This window comes from Dama dama, chromosome 18 (genome assembly GCF_033118175.1).
Source record: "Dama dama isolate Ldn47 chromosome 18, ASM3311817v1, whole genome shotgun sequence".
Taxonomy (NCBI): Eukaryota; Metazoa; Chordata; class Mammalia; order Artiodactyla; family Cervidae; genus Dama; species Dama dama.
Window position 1 is genome coordinate 6123407 of NC_083698.1, and position 21125 is coordinate 6144531.

Here is a 21125-nt window from a genome sequence, read left to right on the forward strand (position 1 = left end):
TAAGTAATTTTCCCAAAGACCTACAGCTCGTGGAAAACAGAGGGAGCTTGCAGAGTGATGAAGACACAGCAGGTCACATCATGCCATCAAGAACAAGGAGGCACCTCTCATAGATGAAGAGGCCCAGACTTTCCCTCTGCTTGAAGCTGGAACCATTGCACTCCTTGGACACTGGCACTCTCATTGCTGAACGACAGTGTGTACCTAGCATGCTGATGGGGCAGGATATGCGTTCAGGAGAGCTCTGTGCTCGTCTGTTCTAGTTCCTGGTCTAAGATCTCCCACTCTTCCCAGTAGACATGGCTGGTGGGGGGGCTCCTCAGAAGGAGTCTGAGACACCAAGTCCAGCAGTGGGAGCATCCCTTAGTCTTGGCTGCAAGAGTGTGGTCTGAGGATGAGTGCCCACGTGCATTCGTCTAAGGGAAGGTTTGTGATGAGAGCTCGACTCGTGCACAAGAGACCCAGTGGCCTGAGGCCCAGTGAGTGAGCCTTGGAGTCCTAGGCTGGAGCCTAGAGGCCTGAGAATCCAGAGAAGATGGGTAACCGGGAAAGCAGGAAGCAGAATGGGATACATCGGAATATCAACTGATGCCTGCTTTTAGGAATTTCAGAAAGCACACTTTCTCAGTGGATTAGATTCACTAAAGTGGTGGGAAGTGAGTGGATGCATCTCCCCATTGCTCCCAATGTCCCCCACAAGTCAGAGCACCTATGCTTTCCCAGAAGGCTCCCCGTATCTTCCTCTGGACTTTGAGCTTCAGATCTGGGAGTGGGTATTTCTTCATGAGACATGCAGATGTTCTAAGTCCTTGGGTATGAAAAAATCAAGGGCTATTTGAAGCAGGGACTAGTGAAGGGAAAAGTCATCAAGAGACGCACTGAGGTCAGCTGGCCAGGTACTGTTTAGGGGCAAAGCAAGATGGAGACTTGTAATGAGATAACTTTCCTTGAAATTAAGGGTTGGTTGTCACCCCTTATTCATCCAATCAACCGTTCATAGAGCCTCACTCAGGCCCACATCCAGGTGCAGGCAAGCTGAACAGTGGCTGGTGTGAGCCTTGTCCTTTATGAAGAGTCTTAACAAACCTCTCAAAGGTCTTGGGAAAACCCACCTGACCCCTGTCTGCTGGGCCTGTAAATTACTCATCATGGGCCTCTAAAGTACTCAACATGACACTATTTTTCTTTACAGGAGGGAAGCAGGGCCTGCACCGTGTGTCCAGACAGCTTACTTGGCCTGTCCTGGCAGGCAGGCAGTGGGTGTTGGCAGGGGGCAGCGGCTCCACAGTTGCATTTTGCAGGGATACAGTGGTGCCTTCTGCAAGGAGAAGATTCCAAGTCCTCCTTCCACCGCCACACTGTGAGTGCCCCTCACTGAAGCCCCCGGGATCATATATATCTCACTCACAGTGGTGACAGCAGGTGCCTGGGGCTGGGTTTCCTCCTTCCAAGGTGGGGGAGGCAGGCCCTTCCTGAGCACAGCCGCAGCCTGTGAGTCCCGCAGAGCAGCTAAGCGAGTGTGTGTGTGTGTGTGTGTGTGTGTGTGTGTGTGTGTGTGTGTGGAGTGGTGAGGTCATTGGCAAATGTGTCAGGGGCTTGTTATGGGGGTCTGAGACCAGATTGGAGACAAGTGTTAATGATATTTGGAAAGGGGAAAGCAAGAATCCATAGTTAATCCCAAATTCCTAAATTACCCCTCCCACCTTTCCCATTTAATAACCATAAGCTCATAAGTTTGTTTTCTATGTCTATGAGCTTATCTCTGTTTTGTAAATAAGTTCATTAGTATCATTTTTTAGATTCCACATATAAGCAATATCATATGCACAATATTATGTAAAATAGATAACCCACAAGGGCCTACTCTATAGCACAGGAACTGTAATCTATATCTTATAGTAACCTATAAGGGAAAAGAATATATATATATATGTATATATATATATAGATAGATAGATAGATAGATAGATAGATAGATAAAGAACATATATACTTATATTTATATGTATAACTAAATCACTTTGCTGTACCCCCCAAACTAATACAACATTGTACATCAGCTATACTTCAATAAAGAAATACAATTTTAAAAAGTAGTGACTAAAAACAATTGGGATCCTAGCATGATTACTGCAGGGCTGGCCAGGTGCTACCAGGGACAAGGGAACGGGAAGTGGATTCCTTGCACTCCTAGGATGTACTGTGTGCAGAGTCAGACCATGCAGGAGTCTCAGGAGAGGAGAGGTGTGGGTGTGTGAAGGAATTTTGTGGAAAGCTTTAACTTAGTTTGCTGTGTGAGCAGAAGGACATCTGGGGTGTTGGAAAGGGATGGAGGTGCTGACCACTGCTTCCGAGAGAGGAAGGAAGAATTTGACCTTATTCTGGGGCCCCTCTGCTGCTCAGAGATGCTGTCCCTTCAAAACCTTCCCAAAGGGCTCTGTTACCAGCCTCCTCTCCCAAGTGCAATGGTAGGCATCCCTCCACCTGATGCAGGCAGGCAAGGTGCTGTGTGTGAGCCAGTTGGACCGTTGAGAGGGATGCCAGCCGGCCTATTGCACCAGCTCCTGGCATTGGAGACCTCACCCCTTTCATCCTGTCCTGCTTGGCGGGGTTCCTGAGTGATTGATGTTCACGCCTCTTGTAGAGGATATTTGTTCTCCTGACCATCTTCCTTTTAGGAAGAAGAAACAAAAGTGATTCTCATTTGACTCATGCAATGTCTTCATTCTCATCTCCACACTTATCTAAATCCTATGGACTCATCCTTAGGAGCCCCCTGATATTTCAGTTGGTAAAGAATCCACCTGCAATGCAGAAGACCTGGGTTCAATCCCTGGGTTGGGAAGATCCCTGGAGAAGGGAAAGGCTACCCACTCCACTATTCTGGCCTGGAGAATTCCATGGACTGTATAGTCCACAGGGTGGCAAAGGGTTGGACACAACTGTGGGACTTTTACTTCGCTTCCTCTTAGATCACAAAGCTCATTATTGAGGATACTTGAGCACAGAACATAGGATTGCAAAGATGGCCTTGCTCTATTTTTAGCTTTGTCCAGAGCACCCTTCCCTCATTACCAGTCACTGGGAACAGGAGTCTTGGTATAGGTGAATTTTCCCAGGCATCTTTTTGAGGTGGAGAGATCTCCACCAGACTCTGTTGCACATCTACCCGGCAATATTGCACTCAGCAAATAGAGAGGGGATGCTAGGTGTCCAGCTTGTGAGTGAGACCTAGAGCTGCCTGGTCCTCCAGGACAATTCCCCCCCAACTTCTGGTTGCAGGGAGTGGACCCCAGACTGACCGCTTCAGGCGATCATACCAGGAAAAATAGTGTGAGCCTCCATTTAGTAACACATGTTACTGAAGCCAATCACAGGTTGGATTCTATATCCATTTTTTTTTTAAATTTGTATTGGAGTGTAGTAGATTTACAGTGTTATGGTAGTTTCTGCTGTATAGTAAAGTAAATCAGTTACACATAAGTGTCAACTGGCAAGACTGATATATTCTGCTAATGGAAATGATATGGAAATGACACCATTTCAAAGATCAACATTTTCATATGCAAAATATATCTATGTCAGTGTAAGTGAACTTTAATTATTATTCTTTTTTCTCCTCCATACCTATTTATCCTTGCCATTTAGGGATGCCATGTTCTTTAGCTGTGTGTAAAGTCTGACTCCTTTCTCCCTGGCACCATACTAACTGCCAGCTCTGTTCCAGCTGTACAATATCTATGCAGGTTTTGGTGTGCTTCTTATTGAAAACGGCTCTCTTTTCCAGCTCCTGAAATTTTTAGAATAAGAAGTTGCTCTCACATCCTTTTATTTGACATTTTAGACCTACCATGTCTGCATACTAGTCACAAAAAGTCTTGCCCCTTAGAAGACGAGGTGCTTGAAAGCCAAAGGAAACAAGGGCAGAAGCAAATTTTCTCTAGACACACTCAGAGAGAAGATGGTTCTAATGCAATGTCTTTTGATATATCAGAGTAATATGCAGGTTCTCTTTCTGAAAAAAAAAAAAAAAAAAAACATAGTAAAAAGCTTTGAGGCAAGGGAAACAGTCATCTTGCTTATGAAAACCTTTAGTTTTAACCTTAAAATCTTTTTTGCTTTCCATTCACATGACCTTAAGAGCTAGATGGGACCACAAAGTCCACCTAAACAGTTTCCACAGAAGCAGAGTTCTCTTTTATAACGACTGCGGAAAGATTACTGATTCATCCTCATTTTAGCACTGGAAATAAGGAGCTCATAAGTCTAGGAACTGGCACATACTACTCCTGGACAATGCTTATTATTCAAAATGTTTTTTCTTATCTGAAGATCAAATCATTTCTTTGAAATTCCCACCACTTTTCCCAATTCTACTACAGAATGGAAGAATCTCTTATTTCCCCCAAATAAGTCCTTCGTACATTTGAAGACAAGTTTTATAAATTCCTAAATTATTTCTCCTGTGATATACATTCTAAATATATTCTTTCATTCAACATTTATCCAATACCTATCTTATATTTCAGAATCACATGTTTGTTGCTGGAGACAGAGGTGAAGGGAATGACCTCTGCATTTGGTCTGTCAGGGGAGATGCTCAGAGAGAAGTGAAGCATTGAATGAATACACACACACACACACACACACACACATATATATATATATTCTGACTCTTTGTGATATTATGGACTGTAGCCCATCTGGCTCCTCTGTCCTTGGGATTTTCCAGGTAAGATTACTGGAGTGAGTAGCCACTCCCTTTTCCAGGGGATCTTCCAAACCCAGGGACTGAACCCATATCTCCTGCATTGGCAGTTAGGTTCTTTACCACTACCACCTCCTGGGAAGCACATATGTGTGTGTGTGTGTGTGGGTGGGGAGGGGGTGGCAGAGACAGAGAAGCAAGCAAATAAATATCTTGTGTTGTGGAGGTCAGGAACAAATGAACAGAAGTCCTGCAAGATAAATCCTGATGGATGTGTAAGAGCTTCCCAGGTATGTAAGGGAAAGTATGGCCTTCCTTCTAGCAGAGGTAAAAATCAAATGCAAAGGCAAGAGTAAATGAGAGCATGTGTCAGCCTGTCCCAGACCGGCTGACACCAAGGCACTCAGGAAGCTGGGGCCCGTGTTGATGAAGGACACAAAGCTGGAATTGAAGGGGGGGGGTGGGGGTGGAGCTCAGATCACAAGGCACCTTGATTAACTCCACTGTACACATTATGAGGACCACTGAATAGTTCAGGAAGGCAGAGGAGTGATGAGGCTTATATTTAAAATCTAATTCTCCTTGTGAGGCAGATAAATTGGGACACACAAGTGTAAGCCCAGGCTGCTATATAAATCAAGGAAAAATTCATGATGACCCAATGATGCCAGTGACTCTGAGAATACTGAAAATACTGATTGCTCTGAGGCTAAGTCTGTAGAATTCAGTAGTGTAAATAAGCAATCAGGAAAAGAGCAAAAAAGATTCAGCAAAAGTAAGCCAGAAGATAATCAATCATTTGATTAAATAAATCATCATGATAAAACAACTATGTTAACACTGTTTGAATAAACAAAAGAGAAGTTTATCATGTCTACAGGAAACCTAAAACTATAAAGATTGGCTAACATTTTAAAAATAATTATATAGTATATCAATAAGTAAAAAATTCAATAATTGAAATGCAAAAGTTGATATTTAGGTACCCTTGCAGATTTAATACAGTAGCAGAGAGAATTCATGAACTGGGTGATAGATGAGGAGAAATAACCCATATAGAGATAAAGAAATAGAAAATATGAGAGAAATATTAAGAGACCTGGAAGATAAAGTAAAAAGCTTGAGTATACCTCAGAAATGAATTCTGGAAGAAAAGAGAAGGAAGTAAATGGAATTTATATATAGAAATACTATCTCTAGAAGTAAGAAAAAGACAGTAACTTACAAGTAGAGAAAGGAGCATAATCAGCAATAATTTTCTTCTATATTCTTCATAATTCTTGGTCATATTTACAAGGAGAAAAGGCATTGATTCAATGTATAATTTGACATGTTAAGCATGCATGCTATAATTTCTAGGTGAGCAATCAGAAATATACTTAAATGCAGAATCAGAAGAAGAAAAACTAGCATAATCAAGCTTATATCACACAGCTTATATGATTAACTGAACAGGATAGGAAATGTAGTTTTTGAGTGATAGGAAGTAATTTCTATGCTAGTGGTGATTGTATTAAATCTAGGGGAGAAAGTTTCACAACATGTTCAAGGGGAGTGAGCCCCACTGACATGAACTCTTCAAAACTGGACATTATTTACTTATCCAGATGAGAGGTAGAATCTCACAGTTTAGAAAGACAAGAAACTAATGTTAGGAGTTGAACATTTCATCCAGTAATAACTGTGATCAAGGAAGTAAAAATAGTTCAGATGTGAAAATAACCCAAGAATATCAGAAAGAATTCAGTGTTTTTACCAAACAGATATTTTTGTTTGTTTAAAAGAAATAGATTAATTTTTAATAGATTCCCACCTTTTTCAACATCATACCACTTGAGAAATGACAGGAGACAAACATATTCTGTTTGTGAAACAGATAAATTAATTAGAGAAATTATATTTCCAAGTGTTTTCTTCTGCAAGTACCCTCCTCAGCCATATGGCCCTCTTTACTGTTCTGTTTGCATCTTTATACTTACTCATTTCTCATAGGTTAATATTTCCTAAGGTTAAACCTCTATTGTGTGCACAGTCACTGTGAGCCCTGTGTGGAAGCATTTCTCAGCCAGAGCTCCTTCAGACTGGACACATCCCTGCCTCCCAAGTTGTGTAAGCACGGGACACAAAACATTCAGTTCCTTCTGTTGGTCCCCTCCCTGACATGTTGACTTTCCGTCCTGAGATTTCCTTCAATATCACCAAGTAGCCATTCTAGAAGGAGAAGACCTTTAGCAAAAAAGACCAAAAGAACAAAACAGGACGTGAACCATGGGGCTGGGAGAGCAAATAAGTAACAATCTTTGGGTTCCAAGTGATGGATGACTTGACTGAGGATGGCCAAGGGGATGAAGCAGCTTATTTAACGCTCTGCTGTTAATCCCAGCAAGGTTGGAGGTGAGCCATCAGTGGAAAATCAGATGATCAGAGCAAATGTATGTGAATTCTCCAAAATGCCAAGTTCAAACTATTGTCCAATGTTGTAGGTAGTTATTCAAAAGAACAGGATGTACAAATGTGGACTAATTAAACAGTATTTTATCCATTTTTTAGAATAAGTCATGCTTAACACAATGGTCTACTCCCATGATTGTGATTCCAGTCTTAAGGTTCAATTATATCACACAGTAGTCTGAAGGTGGTTACAGGTGAACTAAATAGCAACATATTCAACAAGTGTTTGAAAGCCATTTTACTCTTTGGTCCAGTGGGTGACATTGATCAACTATTGCTCCAAAGTTAAAAAAAAATGTTTAGCAAAATTTATCACATAGACAATAAAGCAATGTTAACTTTAAGTATATTAGTTTAAGATTTCATATTTTGTATTTTAGAAAGACAATTGTCTTTGCAAAAAAAGTACCTAATAATAATAATAATGCTAAGCTTTTGAAAAAATTGCCGGTTCTGCAGTATATTTGCCTATTGCCTGACTAGTAAATATTGGCAACCTAATCAATTCACACATCAGCCTAAGAGGAAACATCTCATTTGGCTAAATGCATTGCCTGATTCATCAAAATGAAAGACCAATTTACTCACAACAGTTAATCCATAATTTGACATAGATATTTCCACATTAATAGCCAAAGGACATAAAAAGATCTTATCAGAGAAAACAAAACACAGTTAGTTTAAATCAGCTTAACACTTTAACACTGGCTGTCAGCTGAAGATTTCACTAAAGTTCCTTTAGCAGCAACATGGATAACTTTATGTGAATGTATTCAAAATAGGATAATTTGGGAGATTATAAAGAGAAATCCTATGAATTTTTAAACAATCTTATACTATAATATAATAATATGTTAAACAATGTAAGGTATAATATAGGATATAATGCATAAAACATACTACTATGTATTATAGTTATAGTATGATATATTTGCATGTTAATAAAATATGTGCCATCACAAAGGATATAAATATATTATACATTAACATTTATATTTCAATTCTATTCATCCCACAATGTATTCAACAACAAACTTAACAAGCATAAAGATTTGGTTTTGTTTTAGCAATGAGAGACCTAGAAGCAGAATAATGATTTTGTATTTTCAAGAGACTTTGTTTAAACAGCAACACCATGAATTTATGGTAAAATAAAATATATCACAGCCTTCCAAATCAGAATACCTCTGATTATAGTCCTCAGAAGATAATTGTGAGTTGTGTTTTGTTATTTCCATTTTACAGGAATGTTCAGAGGAGTTAGGTAACCTGTGTGAGGTCACACAGTGCCATTTAAACAAGGAACGTATTAACAGCCTGGTGACTGTGAGAAACCAAGAGACAGGGTGTCTTTCCACAACCTCAATTTTTAATGCAAAAGACACCAAGAGAGATAGAAACTCCCAAGAAGATCAATGACGAGGAGAAAAGGCAGATTCTCAAAAAGCGCAACAAAGTCATCTCCTCTCTGGGCAAGAACCCAGATATTGCTGAATCAGTTGTCTCAGGAGAAAAAGCTGGAGAATGGTGGCAACCTCATCACCCCCAGGAGTGTCTGAGTGTCGGGGCAAGTCTCAGGGCTCTTTGTACCCTGGAGTGTTCCATCTGCAGCTGCTCCCTTAAAACCTACTCTTGGAAGTTATCCCAGAAGTCAAAGGAGTATGTTCCACTCAGCTGGCCACAGTCTCTTAGACAGACCTAAATTTTAAAACCACAAGTTGAGAGAAGCTTAAACTATATTTAAGCTAGAATATGAATTTCTGGACACTTTGAATACTTGAATAGGTGCTAAATGGAATAAGTGAATCCCATAGCATGTATTGGAATTGAAGCCATTGCAAAACACAATTTATATCCTCCATGGAAAACTAGAATCGCAAATAAATAAATGCAGGTGAAAATTTTGAACAATACAAAGATATGTAACTAAGAAAATAAATTTCCCCATAATTAGGGTTAGGATTAAGAACTGGATAAGTAGCAGCAGCATCTTTTGCTAATGTTAACTTTGTAACAGAACAACAACAAAAAAATAATTTTATATAAGACAGGTGCCACTTGCCAGGACATGGTAAAAAATAAATTGCTAAAAAGGAAGTGTTATAATATCCCTTTGACTCACAGACTGGGACCTGATGGAGGTGAAACACGAATGGGAGAATGTTGATCACTGGAATGTTAAAACCCTCTTGCAACCTTGAGGACATTGCACTAAATGAAACAAGCTGGTCAGGAAAGGATGAAAACTGTATGATTCCACTAAGAGGAAGTCCCTGAAGCAGTCATATTCACAGAGACAGGAAATAGAATGGTGGTTGCAGGGGCTGGGAGGAGTGGGGATGTGGGCAAAGTTTTAGTTCGAGAAGAAAAGTTCTAGAGATGGATAGTAGTGATGGTTATGCAACAACGTGAATGAACATACTTAATGCCACAGAACTGTACACTTAAAAACTGTCAAATTAACGTATATATGTAGAATCTAGAAAAGTGGTATTTGTTGTTGTTCAGTTGCTAAGTCATGTCCTATTCTTTGTGACCCCATGGACTGCAGCATTCCAGGCTTCCTTGTCCTTCACTATCTCCTGGAGCTTGCTCAAGCTCATGTCCACTGAGTCAGTGATGCCATCCAACCATCTCATCCTCTATTGCCCCCTACTTCTCCTGCCTTTAATCTTTCCCAGTATCAGGGTCTTTTCCAATGAGTCAGTTCTTCATATCAAGCAGCCAAAAAAAAGTGATCCTATCTGGAAAGCAGAAACAGGGACTGAGATGCAGAGAACAAATGCATTGAATCAATACCAAGGGGGGAAGGGTAGAGTGAATTGGGAGATGCGGAGTGATATATGTACACTATTGATGCTATGTATAAAACGGATAACTAAAGAGAACATGCCGTAGAGCACGGGGACTCCACCTAACGCTCTGTGGTGGCCTGAACGGGAAGGAAGTGCAAAGGGGAGGGGATGTGTGTATAAGTAAGGCTGGTGCATTTTGCTGTGCAGTAGACACGGACACAATATTGTAAAGCAACTATCCTCCAATAAAAATTAATTTAATATAGTGAAAATGGTAAATTTTATGATACGTATATTTTTTTTACCAACATTACCACCACAACAGAACCCAACAACCCTAATGCTGGATCAAACTTACTGACTCACAAGGATGGCAGAGTCAGAACAACCTGTTTGATGTTATTACTTCCTATAAAGCACATGTATTCGCCCTGAAGGGAAGCTTCCATTCAATTTTCACAACACCTAACAAGAAGCCTTCTTCCTAAAGTAGCAGCTCATTACACGGTTTTTCTTTGTTTGCTGCTTTTGTGATTGAAATGAGCTTGTCAGAGGAAAAGCTATTAAAATCTTTACACCAAATATTGTTTAATTTTCTCTCTTCACAAATCGAAGTGATGACTAATACTCTCTTGCTAATGTGTCTCACTAACTATCCAATACTCATTTATTTAGAAAAGTAGGGACATGCACTTATGACATGGAAGTTTGGGAAAGAGGATTCATATAAAATAATAGAAACCGAATAACAAATATCAAAATGTTTTTACTTTTGGGGACCACATCATTAACCAAAGTAATTAGAACAAACAACTTTAAAGTAGCAATTACTATGCTACCTATTTTCAGTGATTTTTGGAATTTATTAGATGTCACATGGAGGAAAAGCATCAGGTCTCTTCACTTAGCTGTTTCCCTTCCATCTACCACATATCCAATTGATAAGCCGCTTGAAATAGAGAAAATACTGCAGATGTGGCCACCTGCCTGCTCCATACATGCTTCATCATTTGCTAACAGAAGAAATGGGAAATCATACATTCTGTCCCCAGAAATAATCTAAAGCTCAGCTTCCTTTGCTTTCTGTGTCTCTGATATATCCACTCTAAAGGGATAAGCACGGATTTTTTAACCTGTCAAAGAAATGAAGGATGACCTGACTACCGTTTCAGAAATCCCTTTTATCTTTAAAGTTTATTTCAGAGTCTGGGAGCAAGTTTTGAACATTATTCAGAAGAGGGGACAATCAGGCAGTGATCTGTCCTGGTACTAAGTGAAAATGATAGCCGCAGAAATTCTCCTAGGCCCCTGCAGAGCCTCAGCTCCTCTGGGCTCGGTGAGACTGAGCCGGAGGCTTGAAAGCACATGCGCCCAGGGAGCAGCCGGCCTCACACACAGTGTTCCAAAAGAGAACTTTCCTAAGCTGGCTCTGTTCACCTCAGGGGCTGGAATCTCCACTGAGACATTCTGTCCTACTATATCAATAGAGCCCGACCTACAGGGATCCTGTACTTAGGAGCGGATGAAGACCTCAGGTGTGTGAAGAATGACTCAGCTCACACAGTGATGAGAGGTGATGCGCTGTGCCTGTACCAGCATCCAGAGGCTGAGTCATGCACAGCGCACTCTGGGAATCTCAAATTTTCCCTTTAATGATGATGATAATAGAACTATATATTACTTAATGAATTTCTTTTAAGGCACTGGACAAAGAAAGTGGTACCTGAGATAATATTGTTGCCTATTACTCAGGATACCACTTTGAAAACAAATCATAGATGAAGGCATCTGAGGACTGACCAAATTGGGGAGTGAGAATTGTGTGCAGAGGAAAGGGTCCAGGCTGGACCAACACAAAGTTCTGCCACCCTGGGGCATCATCAGTCCTGGGGAGACACTTAAATACCAAAGCTAACGAAAGTTCTTTGGAAGGCAGATGTATAGGACCAGTCCCAGACCCATCAGTTATACAGTGAACTCAGATGTTCCCAGTTGTGAATCTGAGTTCCTTCTGTGACAAAAAGAAGGTGTTGAATACGGAAATTTTGTATATGTGTTCACTGAGGTGACATATTCAAAGGGCTTAACAGACACAGTGATTCTCCATGGAGGTTTAACTCAAAGAATAATAGCAATAATACTAATGATAATGTTATACAATATCTAGTCATAGCCTCACAAATCATGACATGGGAGTTTCCATCAGCACACTCAGAGAATTTCAAACCTTCAAAATTCAATTCACATTCATACATACCTAGTGATGCTACTGCTTCTCTGAAGCTTAGATGATAAAGAATCTACCTGCCAGTGCAGGAGACCCAGGCTTGAGAACTGGTTCAGGAAGATCCCCTGGAGGAGGAAATGACAACCCACTCCAGTATTCGTGCCTAGAAAATCCCATGGACAGAGGAGCCTGACAGGCTACAGTCCTTGCGGTCACAAAAGAGTTGGACACAACTGACGAACTAAATCACTACCACAACCAAATGGCATTATGTTACATAAATATAATAATTGACATTGGACAGTATATTTTGGAGAAGGGCTAACCCTGTCTGAACAGTATGAAAAGGCAAAAAATAGGGCACTGAAAGATGAACTCCTCAGGTCAGTAGGTGCCCAATATGCTACTGGAAGTCAGTGGAGAAATAACTCCAGAAAGAATGAAGAGATGGAGCCAAAGCAAAAATAACACCCAGTTATGGATGTGACTGGTGATGAAAGCAATGTCTGATGCTGTAAAGAGCAATATTGCATAGGAACCTGAAATATTAGGTCCATGAATCAAGGCAAATTGGAACTAATCAAACAGGAGATGGCAAGAGTGAACATCAACATTCTAGGAATCAGTGAACTAAAATGGACTGGAATGGGTGAATTTAACTCAAATAACCATTATATCTATTACTGTGGGCAAGAATCCCTTAGAAGGAATGGAGTAGCTGTCATAGTCAACAAAAGAGTCTAAAATGCAGTACTTGGATGCAGCCTCAAAAATGACAGAATAATCTCTGTTTGTTTCCAAGGCAAACCATTCAATATCAAGGTAATCCAAGTCTATGCCCGACCAGTAATGCTGAAGAAGCTGAAGTTGAACAGTTCTATGAAGACCTACAAGACCTAGAATTCACACCCAAAAAATATGTCCTTTTCATTAAAGGGGGCTGGAATGCAAAAGTAGGAAGTCAAGAAACACCTGGAGTAACAGGGAAATTTGGCCTTGGAGTACAGAATGAAGCAGGGCAAAGGCTCACAGAGTTTTGCCAAGAAAATGCACTGGTCATAGCAAACACCCTCTTCCAACAAAAGAAGACATGAATCTACACATGGACATCACCAGATAATCAAAACCAAAATCAAATTGATTATATTCTTTGCAGCTAAAGATGGAGAAGCTCTGTACAGTCAGCAAAAACAAGACCAGGAGCTGACTGTGGCTCAGATCATGAACTCCTTATTGCCAAATTCAGACTTAAATTGAAGAAAGTAGGGAAAACTACTAGACCTTTCAGGTATGACCTAAAACAAATCCCTTATGACTATACAGTGTAAGTGAGAAATAGATTTAAGGGACTAGATCTTATAGACAGAGTGCCTCATGAACTATGAATGGAGGTTCATTACATTGTATAGGAGACAGGGAGCAAGACCATCCCCAAGAAAAAGAAATGCAAAAAAGTAAAGTGGCTGTCTAAGGAGGCTTAAAAATAGCTATTAAAAGAAAAGAAGCAAAAAGCAAAGGAGAAAAGATATGCCCATTTGAATACAGGGTTCCAAAGAATAGCAGGGAGAGATAAGAAAGCCTTTCTCAGTAATCAGTGCAAAGATATCAAGGGAAAAAATAGAATGGGAAAGACTAGAGATCTCTTCAGGAAAATTAGAGATACTAATGGAACATTTCATGCAAAGATGGGCTCAATGAAGGACAGAAATTGTATGGACCTAACAGAAGTATTAAGAAGAGGTGGCAAGAATCCACAGAAGAACTATACAAAAAAGATCTTCATGATGCAGATAACCATGATGGTATGATCACTCACCTAGAGTCAGACATCCTGGAATGCAAAGTCAAATGGGCCTTAGGAAGCTTCACTACAAACAAAGCTAGTGGAGGTGATGGAATTCCAGGTGAGCTATTTCAAATCCTAAAAGATGATGCGGTGAAAGCGCTGCACTCAATATGCCAGCAAATTTTGAAAACTCAACAGTGGCCACAATACTGGAAAAGGTCAGTTTTCATTCCAATCCCAAAGAAAAGCAATGCCAAAGAATATTCAAATACCACACAATTGCACTCATCTCACGTGCTAACAAAGTAAAACTCAAAATTCTCCAAGCCAGGCTTCTAACAGTACATGAACCATGAAATTCCAGATGTTCAAGCTGGATTTAGAAAAGGCAGAGGAACTAGAGACCAAATTACCAACATCGGCTGGATCATTGAAAAAGCAAGAGAGTTTCAGAAAAACATCTATTTATGCTTTATTAACTATGTCAAAGCCTTTGTATGTGTGGATCACAATAAACTGTGGAAAATTCTGGAAGAGATGGGAATACCAGACCACCTGACCTGCCTCTTGAGAACCTGTATGCAGGTCAAGAAACAGCAGTTGGAATTGGACATGGAACAGTAGACTGGTTCCAAATAGGAAAAGGAGTACATCAAGGCTGTATATTGTCACCCTGCTTATTTAACTTATACACAGAGTACATCATGAGAAATGCTGGGCTGGAGGAAACACAAGCTGGAATCAAGTTTGCTGGGAGAAATATCAATAACCTCAGATATGCAGATGACACCACCCTTATGGCAGAAAGTGAGAAAGAACTAAAGAGCCTCTTGATGAAAGTGAAAGAGGAAAGTGGAAAAGTTGGCTTAAAACTCAACATTCAGAAAACTAAGATAATGGCATCCGGTCCCATCACTTCATGGCAAATAAATGGGGAAACAGTGGAAACAGTGGCAGACTATATTTTGGGGGGCTCCAAAATCACTGCAGATGGTGATTGCCGCCATGAAATTAAAAGACGCTTACTCCTTCAAAGGAAAGTTATGACCAACCTAGACAGCAAAGTAAAGAGCAGAGACATTACTTTGCCAACAAAGGTCTGTCTAGTCAAGGCTATGGTTTTTCCAGTAGTCATGTATGGATGTGAGAGTTGGACTATAAGGAAAGCTGAGCATTGAAGAATTGATGCTTTTGAACTGTGGTGTTGGAGAAGACTCTTGAGAGTTCCTTGGACTGCAAGGAGATCCAACCAGTCCAATCTAAAGGAGATCAGTCCTAGATGTTCATTGGAAGGACTGATGCTGAAGCTGAAACTCCAATACTTTGGCCACCTGATGCGAAGAGCTGACTCATTTGAAAAGACCCTGATGCTGGGAAAGATTGAGGGCAGGAGGAGAAGTGGACAACAGAAGATAAGATGGTTGGATGGCATCACCGACTCAATGGACATGAATTTGGGTAAACTCTGGGAGTTGGTGATGGATAGGGAGGCCTGGCATGCTGCAGTTCATGGAGTCACAAAGAGTCGGGCACAACTGAGTGACTGAACTGAACTGAACTGAAACAAAACATAAATACAGAAGTGATTACAAAGGTTGGGGTGTGCCTGGAGGGGGAGTTGGTGTTGGTGTAAGTCACATTCAGGAGGATAAATCTGCTTGTAAAGTCCTCCTGGAATTTCAGTTGGAACATCCAGTAACCACCATGGGCTAGAGTTTTAGCATTCAGTTGGAGCAGTAACTAGGAAGCCTGGAGACTTCACCGTCCCTCCCAAACACAGTTCATGCTTTTATGTTTTTATATTTCATCTATTTTGTGTTTTCAAATAGCAATAAAACAGGTGATTTTATCTGGGGAGAGTAGAGTGAGCTCCTAGAATCCAAAGAAAGAAACTCCGGGAAGGATTTGTAGACTTACATGCTGGGCTTCACAGTGGTCTGGATGGAACACAGACTCTCTCTACACCCATTCACTATTTCTATATCTGCTTCCTGTTTCCATGAGGTCATTAGAATCTTCCAAGATTACTGTTATTATTAATTTGATGTCAAGACATTGCAGATTTATAATAAGAAGGACAATGTGGCATTTTTGTCATGAGAAACACACAGACTAGTAGAATGGAATAGAGGGAGAATTCAGAAGCAAACTCACAAGTAAGGATAATTGAGTTTTGATAAAGGTCCAAAGCCAATTCAGTGAAGAAAATATAGTATTTACAACAAATGTTGCTGGAGCAATTGGATTTTCATAAGCAAAGAAACAATGAAGAAGGAGGAGGGGGAAGGGAGAAAGAACACATATACACACACATAAGTAGGTATTTTTGTTGGTCCCATGGTCATTCACAAAACTGGTAAAAACAACCCTCCTTAATCATTGATCAGAATGAAATCTCCACTCAGGTCCAATGTCTAGGATTCTAAGCTCACCTGCAGTTAGTTAATAGTTCAAAGTTTAAAAATCAGGACACCAGAATTATGAGCATGTCCCTAAATCTTCCTCTCTACTGCTTCTTTTAGCCAAGCTAATTAAATTTTTCATGGAGTCTGTTTATGTATGCTAAGAAGAAATAACACAGGTTAAAATTTAAAAAGAAATCAGTCATTTATGGGAATTACCCTTCATAGAAGGAAGGGAATGCAAAGATCTCTTTGTGGGGACAAAGGAGACTTGTCTACGGGGGCAAAGGGTCCAGTGAAGAGGATGGGGCTGGGGATCACAACACTGGACAAACAGGGAAGCAAGACATGAAACCTTAAAGCTGCAAACTTCAAAAAAAACTGCCATTTAGAAGGTGTACTGATAAGCCCTGGACATGGAGGGACTGAACTCAGAGCCAGGCCAAGGGCCACTGATACATGCATCTTTCCATGTGTTTCCCCGTGAGCTTGAGTAAAAAGCTAACATCACTGTCAGACTCTGTAAGGATTCTCCGGGATTTCACTCACCCTTTCAATCAGTCAGCTGGTCAATAAATATGTATGATGCTACCACACAGAGCATTACCTGATTGAGGTGCTGAGATTTTCAAGGGTTTCAAAACACTGTTCTAGTTCTTAAGAATATTAAAATCCAAGAAAAATAAAAGAGTTATAAATAAACATACTGCATTTTCAGCAACAATCATTTGCAATCTCAGATACAGAAGGCACCTTCATGGTCATATAATCCAAAGTAGTTTTTAAACTGTGTGGCTGGTGAGGCGTTCACCCAGGGGGTGTACAAGATGATACTTTCTGTGAGAAGAGAGACTATCTGCTTCTGGTGCTTTTTTTGATGTGGTCCTCTAGTTGTGTATTGGTGCATTTTGCAATCATTATAATATTTTGTTGCAGAGGGACACACACACGCACAAGATAGGTGTCTGAATCTGTGGAAAAGGGTGCTTCATTTCTTTAATTTTTTTTTATTGTATTAAAAGTTACATAATGTAAAACATACTGTTTTAACCATATTCAGCTGTATGGTTCAATGACACTAAGCATATTCACGTTGCTGAGCAGCCCTCACCATCATCCACCTCCCGAATTTTTCACCTTCCTAAACTGAAACTCTGTCCCAATTAAACACTAAGTCCCCGTCCCCATCCCCATCCCCATCCCATCCCCACCTCCTGGTCCCTGGCATCTACCAGTGTACTTTCTGACTCTATGAATTTGACAATTCTAGCTACCTCATATAAGGAATTAAACAATATTTGTCTGTACCTACTGTATAATGGAATCCATTTTTAAAGTTAACTTAACATATGTCCTGTGAGCAGATTGTACTTTGCTTTTCCCCCCTTTTTTCTTCTTTTCTTCTCTCATTAGTTATCTATTTTATACAGAGTAGTGTATATATATCAATCACAATCTCCCAATTTATCACAACTCTGCCTTTCCCCCCTTGGTGTCTGGGCATTTGTTCTCTATGTCTGTGTCTCTATTTCTGCTCTCAAATAGATCCATCTGTACCATTTTTCTAGATTCCACATACATGCATTAATATACGGCATTTGTTTTTCTCTTTCTGACTTACTTTACTTTGAATAACAGTCCGTAGGTCCATCCACATCTCTACAAATGGCACAGTTTCGTTCCTCCATTGTATATATGTACCCAGGTATGCTTCATTTTTAAAGTTTGAAGGCCACATATATGCTTTTACTTTCACTAACACTTTTAATGTTTTGTGTTGCTAGGTTGCCCCGATTCTTTGTGATCCAATGAACGGCAGCATGCCAGGCCTTCCTGTCCTTCACCATCTCCCAGAGTTTGCCCAAGTTCACGTTCATTGCATGAGTGATGCCATTCAGCCATCTCATCCTCTGACACCCACTTTTCCTTCTGCCCTCAATCTTTCCCAGCATCAAGGACTTTTCCAACGAGTCGTCTGTTCACATCAGATGACCAAATTACTGGAGCTACAGCATCAGTCCTTTCAGTGAACATTCAGGGTTTATCTTCCTTGAGATTGACTGGTTTGATCTCCTTGCTGTGTTCAAGGGACTTTCAGGAGTCTTCTCCAGAACCACAGTTCGAAGGCATCAATTCTTTGGCATTCTGCCTCCTTATGGTCCAGCTCTCACAACTTTACATGACCACTGGGATGAATGTTAAATACTACAGCTTTAAACAAACACAATGCAGACTATGATTAAAAAAAAAAAAAGAAGTTACAGTGATCAGTGTATGATCATTTCTGACCTTTAAGGAGCCTTTTCATGAAGATATGATGCATGAAAATTCTCCAGGATATATACCATTTTCCAGAAAATTATATTTTTCTACGAATTTTCTCTTTCTTCTATTATAGTCTTCTGTCCAACGGGAAATGAGTTGAACCTGGTAGAGACTTAGAGAACTCAAACCCCTTCTGGATGATCATTTGTTCCACCCTAAGAGGCTCACGCATTTTGTTAATGATCTGTTTTATAGTCTTATTTATGGTGAAACCATAATTTTATCTCCCCCTCTATCAGTCACAGTCATTACTGTTATTACTAGTATTATTACACAAGTTGGTTTGCACAGCACCTCGGGCATGAGCAAGCACTCCCTATGGTGACTATTGTTACTATTGTTGAAATGTCATTCATAAGCAGTGGGCAATTGTTCCGCTTTTGTTAAAGCCAACAGGTCATTTTGTAATTCCCAGAAATTTATGATACTGCTTTTTTTTTTTTTATGACTTTCAAGTACTCCTAAGGCCTATTCACAGTTCTCTAATTCCACCTGGATTAGTTCTTTAAAAAAAAAAAAAAAAAAAAAACAAAACCCCAATAATAGATAAATCTCTCTTTTTTCAGATTTTCTTGATTATTCAAAGTTTGTCACATATACCATCTTGTTGAACCCTCATGGCAAGCCAAAATCATAGGGATCATTTTCACTTTACAGACAAACATTGAGGCCCATGATTTCATGTATCTTTCCTGAAGTTACAGGGCTATTAGGTAATGGAGCCAGGATATGGATATTCATTGAGTCTGAATCCAGAGATCGCACTCTTTCTAAAAAAAAATTTTTATTTTGTACAGTAAGTTCCCTATATATGAAGAAGTTCCATTCCAAGAGCATGCTTTTAAGTCCAATTTGCTCATAAATCCAACAAAGTTATCCTTGGTACCCAACTAATGCAATTGGCCATATAGTATTGTACTATGATAAGTTTATAATACTTTTCACACCAATAAGACGTAAAAAGCAAGCACAGAAAATAAAGAAAACATTTCTGGTCTTGCAGTACAGTGTGTTGACATGTACGGTAGTACCAGCCACGTCACTGCTGCTCTTATGCTTGCTTCCGGACACCTGGGCTTGAAATAAGTACTGCACTCTGAACAGTCTTGAAAGGTTCACAAAAGCACGAACCCTCGAAGGGTGTGCACACACGGGACAATGCATGCCAGACACGGGAACTGATCTTACGGGATTAGACATTTAGTAGCACATCTGCAGCTGAAGCAGATTCATATGTAGGGGACTCGCCGCACAGCTGATTTGCGATGCTGTGTAGCTCCAGGCTCACAGCGAAGTGGGCCAGCCACACACGTATGTATCCACTCCCCTTCAGGTTTTGCTCTGATATAGGTCACCCTGTACCACGCAGCAAGTCTTTGTTGGCCATTATTCTTTACTCAGTGGTATGTATGTATCAATCTTTAGAAAAGTTTTCTAGTGTGAGCAATGCTAGAATCTTGATGTTACATTTTTGAGGAACCTCCAACTTCTCTCCCATGTTGCATCTTTTATACCATCATAATGACACTTTTGGTTGCTTCCTACCTCTGAAAATTGTTTTCTTTCACAGTTTCCTTTCCCCTAGTAAAGTTTATCTTTAGTAACAGGGTTTTCTTTTGTTTGGGGAGGTTTTTCTGGCTCTCAGTGTCTCTAAAATTTAAGGTATGTGTTGGCTCATATTTAGCCTGAACCACCTTGAGTACTAAAGTAATCTGACCTTTTATCCCAATGATTTTTCCCATTTTTTTTTAAAGCTACCAATTGGTTTTTTAAATGATGCATTAGACATACTCAGGCCTTTAAGAATTTTTTTCCACTTGTCTATTAATTTTGAGTAAAAGATAGATGCTATTTCTGTTCCTGCTTTCAGCTGAACTTCTGTACTTTCTCTTGTCTAGGTATGATCTTCTTGTAATCTTAGCGCAAATTTATAAACCATAATGTTTTCATTGTTTTAGAAATACTTTTTGGACAGAGTGATAATTTTGCAAATATTATGCTGTGAATAAATTATTCTCTCTTAAGCACAAATGTGATAATCTGTCTCTGCATAATAGAATCTACTGGCTCCTGAAGACCTCTCACACATTCTACCTCATCTCTACCACACACTTCTCCTTATTTGTACATCAGATACACTGAATTTTATGCCAAACACTTTATTTTCAGCATATTATTTAATCCTCACAAAAGTATTTTCAATTAGCCATCATTTCCCTATGTGATACATGAAGATATTAAAAATCAACAGCTTGTATTATTTTCCAAGCATGACAAAAATGCTGGGATGTCTTCTGCTTTTTCTGGGTCTTCTCAAGTTTAATTATTTTCACATTAAATTACACCAGGAAGAAAATCCAGCAGTGGGCAGGGTTTCCAGGGTGGTGATGTAAGAACTTACAGGAATCTATTCCTCCAATAAAAGCAATGA